Here is a 14,019-nt window from a genome sequence, read left to right on the forward strand (position 1 = left end):
GAAAAGTGGGCCCATTTGTGGATTCCTACACGTTTTAGGCGAAGCTTGGGTAGTTGTGCCCCACCTATGTTATGGGACATGTTAGCAGTGTCCTTAGCTAGATGTGCTTACGCATGAGAGATGACCTTATGGATACTGTACATTTGTAATAATTAACAATCTCTGACTTAAGAATGAGGTCTGAGTCGTAGAACACTTCAGAAAGTAGCTGAAGCTTATTACTGGAGCTGGGAAGGGTCACATCATTTATTGGGGCTCAGGTCATTTAATCACCATTGACTTGCACATGAACTCTAAATTAGGTCGGTCCTACAAAGTAGAGATAGCTCCTGGGTGCTCAAATCAGTGAGGAGGAGGAGGATTGCACTAGGAAGTATATTCCCCTGCAAACAGTAAGCTAGTGTCTTGGAACAGAGCTGCATGTTTCGGTAGCCTGCTCTCAGACAGAATAAAAAAAGATGGTGCTCACCACTCATGACCAGGAACCAAATAGGAAAGAATCCAAGTTCAGTGTCTACAGGGTGTTCATGCTTAATAAAATCTATAAGTACTTTTATTGGGGTTCTTAGAATTAGAAAACTATACTCCTTATTTTGCCTTTATTTTCTTTTGCGATTTAAATGAAGCTCTCCCTTTCCCCTGCCCCCTGAAAATTGGCACCCTCTTTTGCCCATGTTAACAAAACTTACGTTCAAGAGACAGAAGGGGCTCACATATATATGGGAGCTGTGCAGAGTGAACAGTATTGTAAGAAAATTCAGCTCAAGAGAGAACTCCATGGAGACGTGAAAGAGCAAGGCTAAGCTAGACTTTAATCAATTGAAAATATGGCATTTGTTTTACAGTGAGAACTGCTGACTCACTAGACCAAGAATGTTTTAAATGTGAATTCTGGCTCCCTACCAGCTGTTTTACTCAGGCAAGGTAGCTGTAGTAACAAATAGACCCCAAGATAAATAAAGGCACAAAGAACAGTCCAAGGAAGTTGTTCTTGGCTGAAGTGTGGTGGTGGCTATACTCCTTCATACAGGTATTCTAGGACTTCAGCTTCTCCCATTGATCTGTGGCTCCTCCCTCCTCTAAGGGCTTGTAATCTTTTGCACCCAGGTGGAAGGGGAAAAGTAGGGTCAAGGGGGCACCAACATCTTGAAAGCTTTGAGCTGAAAGTGGCACATATAACTTTTGTTCACCTTCTCTTGGCTGGACTCTAGCCATGTGCCCCCATCTCCCTGTGAGAAAGCCAAGGGCATACAGCCTAGCTGTATGGCAGGGAAGAAGAGGAACTGGAGCTGCGGTGGACAGCTAGCAGCCTGGGCCACACCATCCTGTTGTCCCAAATGTTGTAGTCACAATAGCTAACATTTATTAGTGCTATGTTATGTGCTAAAGGCTGAATATATGTTTTTTTTTTAACTCAGTCTTCACAACAACCCTATGAAGTAAGAAGCATCATTCCAATTTTACAGATGGTAAAACTGAGGTTTGGAGAGATTAAAAAACTTGCAGTAAGCCAAACAGTAAATGGAGAGTCAGGATTCACATTTAAAATGCTGTTTGGAGGGTCAGGATTCTTTTCTAAGCTAGAGAATTGGCCTGGACAGCAAAGCAGAGGCAACAGCTCACAAGTATCTTTCCTTCTTTTGCAAAGAACTGAAGAACTGCTACCTCTGCCTCCTATGCCAAATCTCGTTTGGAGATGCTGAGAGGAGAGAGACTGGTGGAAGAATTGGAGGAGGGAGGTGATATATCACCTTAAATCTGTTTTAAAAATCTCCATTTTCAAAAGCTTTCTGTTTTTAACAATGCTTGACTCTGTGAGACACTAGGCCCTTTTTGGAGCCAGCAGAGCAACTTCTAACAGACTGGCTGGTGTGCAAAGGTAGCAATTGTATTTAAATTTCAGTATCAATAACTCTAGCTGGAACGACCTAAAGCAAAAGGAAGGAAGGGGTTTCAGGGCACATTTTTACTACTTCAACTGCCCTGGGGGCCAGTGGAAAGTTTTCTGTGATAGCTTATTTTTGCAACTTGAAATTTTTCTCTCCTTTGAAAATTAAGGCATCCTGAGAGAGCCATATATTTGGGCTAACACAGCAGCAAATTTATGAAGTGAAAAAGTGGAAGTTTTCATGGTATCATAAGGTCACTCACATTGTATATACATTTATTACTTAAAATGCTCTGGATTTAATTTTCTTATAGATCAAGTGTGCTATATTACCTTTGGATTTTAGAGTTTTTGAAATTACATAGCAGCTCATGGTGCCCATGTAACTTATTTACTCATTTATTAATATTTATATAGTATTTCTGTGTCCTGAAAACAAACAAACAAAATAATCAGAGTCTGAAGAGCTTCAAGTTTTGTATGTACCTGGACACAGAAAGGTAAAAAACATCCACTTCTAATGAAGTCAACATTTTGCAATTTATAAATTCTTTTAAACAAAGTCAGTATTTTGGATGATCATTTTAAATGAATAATGATACATATATATCCATAAGGTATGAAATTCAATTACTGAATACATAGAAGTGGGAACCAAAGTATTCTTTTTTTTTTTTCTTTATTTTATTTGTTTTTTTTAAGGGGTTAAAAATGTTTTTATTACATGAATACCTTGAAGGCGATTTTCTGAACTTCCCCACGGAGCTCTGTTTATCCCGACCTGGCAAGGCTGCTGTATTTCAATTCAGGGCTTCTTTTGCATACAGAAGTACAGACTTGCTGAGCTGAGCCAAATCTGTCTATCCAATTACTGGGTAAGAGAGCTGACTGTAGCTTTAGGCAAAACCTGTAATCTGTAAAACTCTATAGTATCAGTGACAGCCTAATGAAAGGGAAGGACCAATAGAGTGTGTATGTTACTTGAGTGATACACAGATGCATAGTTCTCTCTACAAATAACCCACTTCAAATCTAACACCAATGAGCAATGAAATATACAAAGCCTTGAAAAAATATCATTTGCTATGTCTACAATAATTTTTAGACAGAATGGTTTTCAAATGGAAATAAATTCTCCGCAATATATTGCAGATCACTTAGCTGAGTACTGGTTGAATGCTTTTGTTACATTTACTAAAAATCTGATTTAGCAACTCTTGTCCTCAACATTTAACTATTTTAGTGACTTTATAACATTTGGTAAAACTGTATTTTGTTACAAGTTACATTATTTGTAAAGAGAATGAATTCAAGGGTAAAATTTGATTACATTTTACAAAATACAATAATGATTTTAATTTAAGATAAAAAGTCTCTATAAATACATAATGTTGAGTGAAGGCAGATACAAAATACGTACATACCGTATGATAACATATAAAATTCAAAGGCAGGCAAAAATGTATTTATCCATCATGTTAGAAGTCAAGAGAAGGAATATCTTTGGGGAGGAAGGAAGGCAGAGTGGTTGGGAGAGTAGACAAAAGGAATTTTAGGGTGGTGATAATATTCTATTTCTTGTCCCAGGTCCTAGCTATACTGGTATGTTCATTTTGTGACAATTCATTGAACTGTACACTTAGGATTTGTGTACTTTTGGTATATGTGTAATAAGCCAATTCAAAAGTTAAAAAGTGCTAATCTCTATAATGTGATTTTAATGTTTTAACAAAGAAGAGGATAGGTTGGGCATTTTTGAGCCAAATATTAGAGTTTTAGTCACAAAAGAGCTAGTCAAAGATTTTTTTTTAAAAAAAGTTCAGGTTACCTCTCATTTTAGTTTTTAAAAATAATTCCATTTCTATGGAAAAAAATGAAATTGATTTAATCTGCATTGGATTGCAATGGGAAAATGAATTCTTTTTCCCATGCATGGAAATACAGACAAGAATAAAATCAGGGCAGGGTATACTTAAGGAGATATTTTAATTCATATTATCAGTATATCTTATAAGAAACCCAAAACCTCTGTAACGAGGTTTTGCTGGGCCCAGCATTTTTAGTGGTAATGAAGTTTCATGGCCATTATCATGATCATCTGGTAATCAATACCTGGGATATCTACTCCAGAAGAAATAAAAACCTTAGTAAAATGTTTCCATTTATAGGTTTGGGTTTTTTTTTTTTTGACAGGGGTGGGAACAGATAATAGATAACTTAGTAAATGTATGTTTCCATGGTCAAGCAGCCATACAATTTTTAATAAATTATAGCTTAATTTTGATATAATTTTTTATTTTTTTAAAATTTCTTTTAAAATAACAGCAAGAAATTTCATGTGAATTTAACCTTATTCCATAATGACAAGGTAGTAACTTAATGCTTTTATTCATTTCACTGCATTTATTGAGGTCTTTCTATTTGCCAGGCCACAGGGAAATAATGCAGGAAACATGGGCATTGTCCTCCACAAGCTTGTAGTCTAAGAGGAATATTTAATCATTCATTCATTATATGTTGTTTTTTTAAAGCATCTACTATGTGCCAAGCTCTGTTCTAGGTTCTGAGGAGCTTGCGAAAGAGAGAATATTTAAAAAATCCTTATTTTCTTGAGAGTTACATTCTACTAGGGGGAGACAAACAATGAACATGATATTTGAAGAGGTCTTCTTCAAATATATATTTATGAATTTTACATAAATAGAAATATAGACACATTTATAAATATATTTAAATAAACTGTGTTTCCAGAAAATAGCATATATTTGGATCTTACTTTTTTTTACCTGATCTGACAATCCCTACCTTTTGATTGGAGTGTTTAGTCCAGTTATGCTTTGCCTTAGAAGACATTCCTTACAAACCAGGACACTCTCTTACATACTCACAGTACCATCATCAAAATCAGGAGATTGATTTTTTACTACCACCTAATCTTCAAACTTCAATCAAGTTTTGTCTGTTATCTCAATAATATCCTTTATAAAAAGCAAAAGCATCCTTCTTAGTATCATGTGTTACATTTACTTTTCATGTCTCTTTCAATTCTTCAGTCTTTCCTTGATTACCATGACCTTGACACTTTTGAAGATTAAAGGCCAACAATTTTGTAGAATTGTCCTCCGATGTTTTTGTCATGTTTTCTCATATGGTTCATATTATGCATCTTTGGCAAGAATGTGACAGAGGCGATGCTGTGTCCTTCTCATTGTCTTACATCAGGTGGCACACAATTTAATTTATCCCATTATTGATGATGTTCACACTGGCCACCTGATCAAGGCGCTGTCTGCCAGGCTTCTCTACTGTAAACTTACTCTTTTCTCCTGCATAATTAATAAGTATTTTATGGGGATATACTTTGGAACTGAGTGAATAGAAAGTATTTTATGGAGATGTACTTTGGAACTGAGTTCCTCATAAACTTTGAATTAATTTGTTCATTTATTTATATCAGTATGACCTCCTGGTTTCCAGTTTTAGACAATAGGTTATAATCCATGAGTGTCATTATTTATTTTGTCACTTGCATTTATTTTTTCTGGCCTTCCAGCTGGCTTCTGAGTCCTTTTGACATGTCCACATATTTCTTTGAGTACTTCCTTGATTTCTGGTACAACAGAAGTTCCAGATTGATGTGTTACTTTCTCTGGCTCAGTCCCAGAATCAGTCATTTCTCTCTTTTCTTGAGTGGATGCCTTCTTCATTCCTCCTGGACCCTGATTTCCCATGCTAGGCCCTCTCCCTGTGTGGACCCTCTCCACCCTCTTTCGCCGATCCTCACATAGTTTCTATGCCTTCATTCCCTTCTGTGGATTTGATTCTCACCCAGTATCGTTTGCCTGCAGTCTGAAGATCTTCCTTTCACATTTCTTGTAGAGCAAATCTGATGGTGGTAAATTCTCTCAGCATCTGCTCATCTTGGAATATTTTTAGTTTGCCTTCGTTCTCAAAGGATATTCTTGCTAGATATATAATTCACAGGTGACAGCTTTTTCCTTTCAAAGCTTTATAGATGTTGTAGCTCATAGCATTGTCTTTTGGCTTGCACTGTTTCGGGTGAGAAATTGATAGTAATTCTTACCATCATCCTCCTATATGTAATAATATGTAATGTACTTTTTTTTTTCTTTTTGGCTTCTTTAAATATTTTTTCCTCTTTGTCTTGGTTTTAACATTAGATTATGTGGTGTCTATATGTAGTCTTCTTTTTTTCTTAATTGAAAAAAACTTTACTTATAGTCACTTGATTTCTTTTTTTTTGTTGGTGGTTTTGTTTTTTTCTTCAAAATTGGAAAAACTTCAGCCATTATTTCTTCAAAAAAAATTTGTTTTCTGTCACATCTCTCCCCTCCTTCTGCAACCCTGTCTGCATGTAGAGCAGTCTGCTCTGTATTTTCCCACAAGTCTCTGGCTGGTCAGGACTCCCGTGGTTCCCAGCCCTGTGACATGCCAGAATCTCAGTTCAGTTTTTCGTTCTCTGGTTCTTTTCTTCCAGGTCTTCTGGAATCTTGTCCTCCACACACAGCTTAGCGTTCAGTTAATGACTAAAGGGAATCCCTGGGAACTTTTTGGGAGCTCCTTCTCTGTGCAGCTTCCTCCTCCCCAACACTCTGTCAGGCACCTCAGCAGCCCTGATGTCGAATCTCTCCTCAGTTGGGCAAGATCACCATCCGCCATTCTCTGCTTGGTCTCTACCCACCTGCCTGCACCGCCCCCAGCACCCACCCCCTAGCCCCACTGCAGTTTAGAAAGTGTATCCAGGAAGAAAGCCAGGGCTATTGTGGGTATTCAGCCTAAAACCTGAAGGATTAGTAGGAGTTAATTGGGCAATGGGATAGGGTATGAAAGTGTTGGCATGTTTTCCAAGATATTGGAAACAGAATATTTCAAAGACTCAATGAGAAGCATTAAGAGTGTGCAGTGAGTTTGTCAGATGTAAGTAGTTTCCTGTGGCTGGAGTAACGTGCGGTAAGGCAGAGGCCAAGTCACAGATGGCCACGCAGGCCAAATTAAGAGGTTTGCGTTTTGACCCATGGGCCTTGGGAAACCATCAAAGGATTTTAAACAAGTGTGAAACCTGATCATAACTTAACCTCTAAATTTCCATATCCATATCCGTGTCTATAGAATGAGTATGTTGAAAATAATGGCATCAATTGTTTCTTTTATAAATGAGACTACTTTTTAAATAGAGGTTTCAGGTTTTGTATTCATATCAAAAGCCAATGTCAGTTGCCTAGTATAAGAAGTTCTTGACAAGAGTCTGTTTTTCAAACAAATTTGTGGACCACATATTTTCTGAGAGATAAAGTGATCTCGATATAATAAAAGGAAATTGGTGGTGAAACTAAAAACAAAACACAAGACTTCTGATTTCTCAATCATCACTATTTTTTTTTATAGTTTAATGTATTTTAATAGCAAACTTACAGGAACAGCACAGAAGACAGACATTAAAAACATGTACTTGCATGTAGAACAACTCAGTTAGAAAAGTATAGTGAATGGATGGAATCTACTGTATGATAAAAATGCTACAAACACCATTTAGTTGCCGTCAATAAGAAATTTACTTGTTTTAAAAAAATCCAAATGCTGGCATTGTCCAGAAAAATTTAACAGGTTTATTTATAATTGTTATAAAGTTGAACTGCTGAAACTTGTTCACTGAAACATTTGACTTGCATTAATGCTTCACATCCCCGCATTTATATTAAAAATTCACACACAAATGAAAATGGAAAAACTGCCAATACCTGATTCCTGTCCCCTATTTTTCCACTCGCAATCATATACTTAGGTACCTTTTGACCCCATGGAAAAAAAAAAAAATCTAACGTTCAGAACTACCAATAACAGGAAGAAGAGAATTTTTTTTTTTTTTTGAGAATGAAATGTTTTCCCATCATAGTGGATTCTTAAGCACGTTCTCCACGTATGCGGCGTGCTAGCTGGATGTCTTGGCATAATTGTTACACGTTTGGCATCGATAGCACACAGATTGGTGTCTTCAAAGAGGCCAACCAGATAGGCCTCACTTGCCTCCTGCAAAGCACCAATAGCTGCGCTCTGGAAGCGCAGGTCTGTTTTGAAGTCCTGAGCAATTTCTCGCACCAGACGCTGGAAAGGAAGTTTGCGAATCAGAAGTTCAGTGGACTTCTGGTAACGTCTAATTTCACGGAGTGCCACTGTACCAGGCCTGTAGCGATGAGGTTTCTTCACCCCTCCAGTAGAGGGCGCACTCTTGCGAGCGGCTTTTGTAGCCAGTTGCTTCCTGGGTGCTTTACCACTGGTCGATTTGCGGGCAGTCTGCTTTGTACGAGCCATGGTAGCAAGACCTCCTTACTTACCCCCCTTCTCCTTCGGCTGGATCTCGGCGAGCGAGAGGCGGCGCTGGCGTTGGCGAGCGCCGGCGGCGCGGCGGCGGCTGCGGACACCTCATCACTATTAAAAGATACAAAAAATTGAATTATAATAGTGGGTAGTCAATTGAATTATGATATGTGTGGGTACATAAAAATCTAGAGAGAGTGAATAAAATGTTTATACTGAAGGTTTGGTAGAATAACAAAAGGGAGAAGAGGAAGAGAATAAAAAGAAGGTCAGCAAACAAAAAAATCAATTTCTTTATTTTCATGCCAGATGGCCCAGAAAGATAAAAAATGCTTTTTCTATTTTTTCAAAATTGTATTTTATTCAACTCAATTCAGCAAACATTTATTGGCTTTCATGGTAGGTATTAGTACTAAGGGAGAAAAAAAACGATAACTGTCTTCACACCTTAGACATTTACAAACTTTTGGAGACGCAGATGCTTCTAATTATTTGCTACAAATGGCAGAATAAAATGAATGGCTTCCACCTTGAGCTGGGGGTAGGGGAAGTTAACATTTAACTATGTTAAAAAGCACACAAAAATAAATGCTACAAGAGAGGTACAAATAAACTTCCATGGGAAACACAGGGTTAATAAATTCTGAATTGAGGAGACAGAACTTTCACTGAAGAGAATGGTTTGGATTGTATCAAAGTGTCAATGTCGTGTAGTTCTCATATAGTTGGACAAGGTAGAAAGGTTATTCCAGGAAAGCCCAAAGTGATTAACGGACAGGGCATATTTAGAAAATATCAGCTATTCTTGGGTGACTAGAGCTGAGGGCAACAAGGAGAGAGATGTTTAGAGATGGTAGGAGATGTTGCTGCCCTGTCGAGATCCACTTTTGTTGGTCATGCACTTCTCCCCCAGCTGCAAGGAGTGCTGGCTGCTAGCAAGAGCACAGCTGTGTCTTTTTTCAGAGAATGCCCTCAGCTGAAAGGGAGTCATCTCAATACAAAACTTAACTACCCGCCATCTTTGGCCCTTGGCCTGTGACTGACAGGCATATATAAAAGAGCAGGCGCCTTTGCCTCAGGATGGAATTAGTTCTGTAGTGCTATTCGTGCTTTGGAGGCCTCTGTGGAATTAGGCTTACGCTAGACCAGCCAAGACCACATCCTTGCTTAGTTCCTTCCCTTGCCCTATTCTATTTTCCTTGGCCTCTTTTTCTTGAGAGCACCCACTCCCCCAAGGCATCACATGTACGTGAAACCCTGTCTCAGTTTCTACTTAGAAGCAATTGGAGCTAAGATGGATTGAACTGGAAAGGTAAGTAGAACCAGACTGGGGGGAGTTTCAAATGCCATTTTAAGTTTAGATTTTGTTTTCTAGGCAGTAGGGAACTGACCAGTGAAGGTTTTTGATTGGGAGGAGGACTTGATCTTTGTAAAGATAACTAACAGCAATTTAAATGAAAATGAGATGAAAATAGTGCAGAAGTAGAATTTTTAGGATTTGACTAATGACTGGATGTGAGATGGGGAGGGAAAAAGAGAAGTCTTGAAATTTTCAGTGAGATATGTTGAATTTGAGGTGCCAAAAGAAAACCAATATGAAAATGTACAGCAAGCAGTTGGAAATTCAACCTGTAGCTCATGGGCAGGATTGGGATGTAGATTCAGAAATTATCACTCATGAAATTAATAAATGTTTATTTAGCATCACTGTTTTACAAACACAAATTAGAGATTGTGGAAGACAGAGATGTTACAAATATTTCAATAGCAGGGGTTAATTGTGTAATACACTGAAATACAAGATGGTGGTGGGATAATTTATTAGAATGAATAGACAATTCACTAAAGAGATATAAGCTAAATATCCAAAATCAGTGGCTTCCTTCTGCACCGATAATAAATACTTAAAAAGTGAAATGGGCCGGGCGCGGTGGCTCACGCCTGTAATCCTAGCACTCTGGGAGGCCGAGGCGGGTGGATTGCTCAAGGTCAGGAGTTCGAGACCAGCCTGAGCGAGACCCCGTCTCTACTAAAAATAGAAAAACATTATATGGACAACTAAAAATCTATATAGAAAAAATTAGCCGGGCATAGTGGCGCATGCCTGTAGTCCCAGCTACTCGGGAGGCTGAGGCAGTAGGATCGCTTAAGCCAAGGAGTCTGAGGTTGCTGTGAGCTAAGCTGACGCCACGGCACTCACTCTAGCCTGGGCAACAAAGTGAGACTCTGTCTCAACAAAAAAAAAAAAAAAAAAAAAAAAAAAAAGTGAAATGAAAATTATCCTATTCACATTGACCACAAAGAGTATCAAATATCTATCTAAGAATAAATTTAACTAGCAAGATACAAGACGTTTTTGAAAAAAATCTATAAAACATTACAGAGAGATGTAGAAGATCTGAATAAGTGTATAGGCAAACCATACTCCTAGAGAGGAAGGCCACATTGGAACAATGCCAATCTTTTCCAAACTGATCTCTTAAATTCAATGTAACTCCAATCAGAATGCCAATGGAATTTTGGGAAAGCTTGGCAAATTGATTCAAACATTTCTGTTAAAAAAAATTTCCTGTGAGAAAATAGACAACATTTTGAAAAAGAAGAATGAGTATGTCATTTGCCCCTCCTGGATAGTATAGAAAACAAGAACTTACTATAAAGTTTATGTTGCTGGCATGAAAACAGACAAATAATTTCAGACAACAGTATAACAAGTCCTACACAGTTCCAAGAATGTATAGCAATTGACTATATCAAAAATTTGCCTCAAATAAGTGAGGAAAGGACAGATAATTCAATAAATTGTGTAAGGATATTTGGTACTTTGGAAAGAAAATAAATGTACGTCCCTCACCTATAAGACACATAAATATATTGCATATGTATTATGTATCTGCTAGAATAATATATTATTATTAACTTGGATAGGAAAAATGCCTTCTTAAACAAGATAGGAAATCTAGAACCCATAAAAAATATGAGTATATGAAATTTAAAATTTCTGTTCTGTTTTGAAATAGTACAGAAAGACAAGAAACAAATTGGGAAAATATGTGCAACTCATCTAGTAGACCAATGCTTAATATAGTTAATATTCAAAGAACTTCCATGCAGCAATAAAAATATACAAAATAAAAATGGGCAGATTATAAGAAGAGACCAAAAATGTAAATGGCCAATAAACACATGAAAAGAACCTCAATTTTATTCATAATTACAGAACTAAAAATTACAACAAAGATACCATTTTTTTCTATTAGATTGGTATTTGATCAAAATATATGTTTAGAATTAGCCATTTGTTAAATGTATCACACACTCGCTTTTACCTGTTATTATTTGAATTTGCTTACTCTCTTTTTGCCTGTAAAAGTGATAAATTCTGTTATTTTATCAAATAGATCAAAGTTTGCCTCTGTGACTTCTCGGTTTCCACCTGTTTTCTTTTAGTTATTTTGAAATTTCATTAAAAAATGTTTATTTTATTGTTCTGGAATTAATTTTGTTATAAGAAATTAAGTAATAATCCTGCTAAGTTTTCCAATTATTACTCTATTCTTCAAATATCTTCTATTAAATAATCCATCTTTATTCCACTGGCTAAAAAATGTCATCTGTATCATAGACTAAATCCCTTTATGTATTTTATTTGGGTTTATTTCTGTATTCCATCTGTGTCATTGTTATGTCTGTTCACTCCTCTCCCAGTATAACACTATTTTAAGTATAATGATTTAAAATTTTAGACAATGCTGACTGTGCTTGTCTTTTCTAATTATTTTTCTCTTTTCAAGTTTCTCTTAGCTATTTTCACATATTCATTTTTCCAGAGGAACTTTGGAGTTATTCAGCTTTTTTTGAACCTTGTTTCTCTCAATTGCAAACCTTTTAGTGATTTTGATAGGAATCCCATTACATTTAGAGATTCAATTATTTAGATTACTTTACAGTTTTGACATTTCTTATCCAAGATCAAGATATATATCTTCCCTTATTTGTCACCTTATGGTCCTTAGCAGAAGCTCAAGGTTTTCTTTTGTTTCCCTTTTTGGGGTATGTATATGTTCTACATATGTCTTTTGAAATTTATTCATAGGCTGTTGCAATTAGAGATAGTACTTTTTAATTCCATTATATTGTCTACCTGGTTATTGTTGGTATAAAAAAACTATTGATTTTTGTATAATTATCTTGTAACTACTTTACTGGGCTCCTGCTGGGATCTTTTCAGCCATAGGTTTTTGCTTTTTGTTGGTGGTGAGTTTTTCAAGCTTCAAAGATCATATAAATTAAGTCTATTTAAATGGTTTTAAAACAAAAGGAAGAAACGATATCCAAATTCCATTTGCAAAGCCAGCAAACACTATTTCATAGATAGTCCCTCCAAAGGAAACCACAGATCAGCCTTGTTTGTGAAAATTATGCAAAACTACTGAAGAAAATCTTATTGTTCTAAGTTTCTTCCTTCAGTTGATACTCTTAAATTTTTCATGCATACTGGCTTGTCATCTGCAGATGACTACAAGTTCACCTTCTTTCTTATACTGATACCTTATACTTCTTTTGACTAAATGCATTGTTTGGTACTATGTGAACAATGGGCAACTGGAATTGCTTTTCTTGTTCCTGACAGCAAAGAAAATTTTTCTCTATTAAGCATGATGCTGAGATGAATATTAGTATTATGTCAAGAAAGTGTTATCCATTTGTACTTTGCTTAGCGTTCTTTTTAGGTAGGAAAGTAATTTGAATTTTGTAAAAGGTCTTATTTGGCATCATTTGAAGCAATGGTTAGAATTTTTCCTTGTCCTATTAATGTGCTATTTTAAAGCAATAAAGTTCTTAATATTGAATTATTCTTGCACTCTTTTATTTGTTTATTATATTTGCTCATACTTTATTTAGTATTTTTACATAATTTCCAAAAGGGAGATTGATCTAATGTTTCTTTTTGGTGAGTTATCAATGTCAGGTTTCTTATCAATATTTTGCTGGCTTAAAAAAACAAAGGCATTTGGAAGCTTTCTTTTTTATGTTTTGGAACAATTTAAACAGACTCAATTTATCTGATGTTTGAAGGTTGAAAATGTTCTCTTCTTAAAAAACCTATACCTGGAAAAATTCTGGCAGAAAGCTCACTAAAGGTAAAATGGTTGACTTTGGGTGTGGGCTTATCCGTGACTTTTCTTTCTAGTTTTCTAAGTTTGGGAAATTGTAAAACAGATTAAATACGAGAAAAATAAAGCAAGAAGAGAAAGGAAGAGAATAAGGAAGGTGAAAGATAATTTCTGTAGGATGGATGGTAGTTAGTAAAACTGACAGCAGGAAGATGATTTAGGCAACTATTATAAAAGTCCAAGAAAGAAATGATAAGGATATATATTAAGGCAATGACCAAAAAAGAGGGGGATGAATGGAGTTGGTAATTAAAGCCTTGAAGGTGGATGAAATAGCATAGGGAGAACCTGTAGAGATAACAGAGAGAGTAGAGCTTCAGTGAGAACCTTAGGACAGGGCTGAGTACATAAACAGCACTCAGTGGTTATGTGTGGTATGTGCAAGTTAATAAACCTAAGTGAGTTGTGACTAGAAGCCCAAGTCTCAGCAAAACACATTGAGGGGAAATGATCAGAGAAGTTGGAAGAAAAGTGAGAAGACACACTGATCTGAGCCAAGAAAGAAGGGAGCTTTCCAGAAAGAAAAGATGATCCTTAAGGTGAAATGCTGCATAGAGATCTTTTAGGGTTAGCAGATCATTAGCATCTTCTGAGAGTGCATTTCCAAGAGAATAGCAG

General features: G+C 36.4%; 1 pseudogene; it reads right to left on the minus strand.

Annotated features, from left to right (window-relative positions):
• Positions 1-7,351: 7,351 nt before the first annotated feature.
• Positions 7,352-8,309, minus strand: LOC138386724 (histone H3.3A-like; annotated as a pseudogene).
• Positions 8,310-14,019: the final 5,710 nt, after the last annotated feature.

Source organism: Eulemur rufifrons, chromosome 7, assembly GCF_041146395.1.
Source record: "Eulemur rufifrons isolate Redbay chromosome 7, OSU_ERuf_1, whole genome shotgun sequence".
Taxonomy (NCBI): Eukaryota; Metazoa; Chordata; class Mammalia; order Primates; family Lemuridae; genus Eulemur; species Eulemur rufifrons.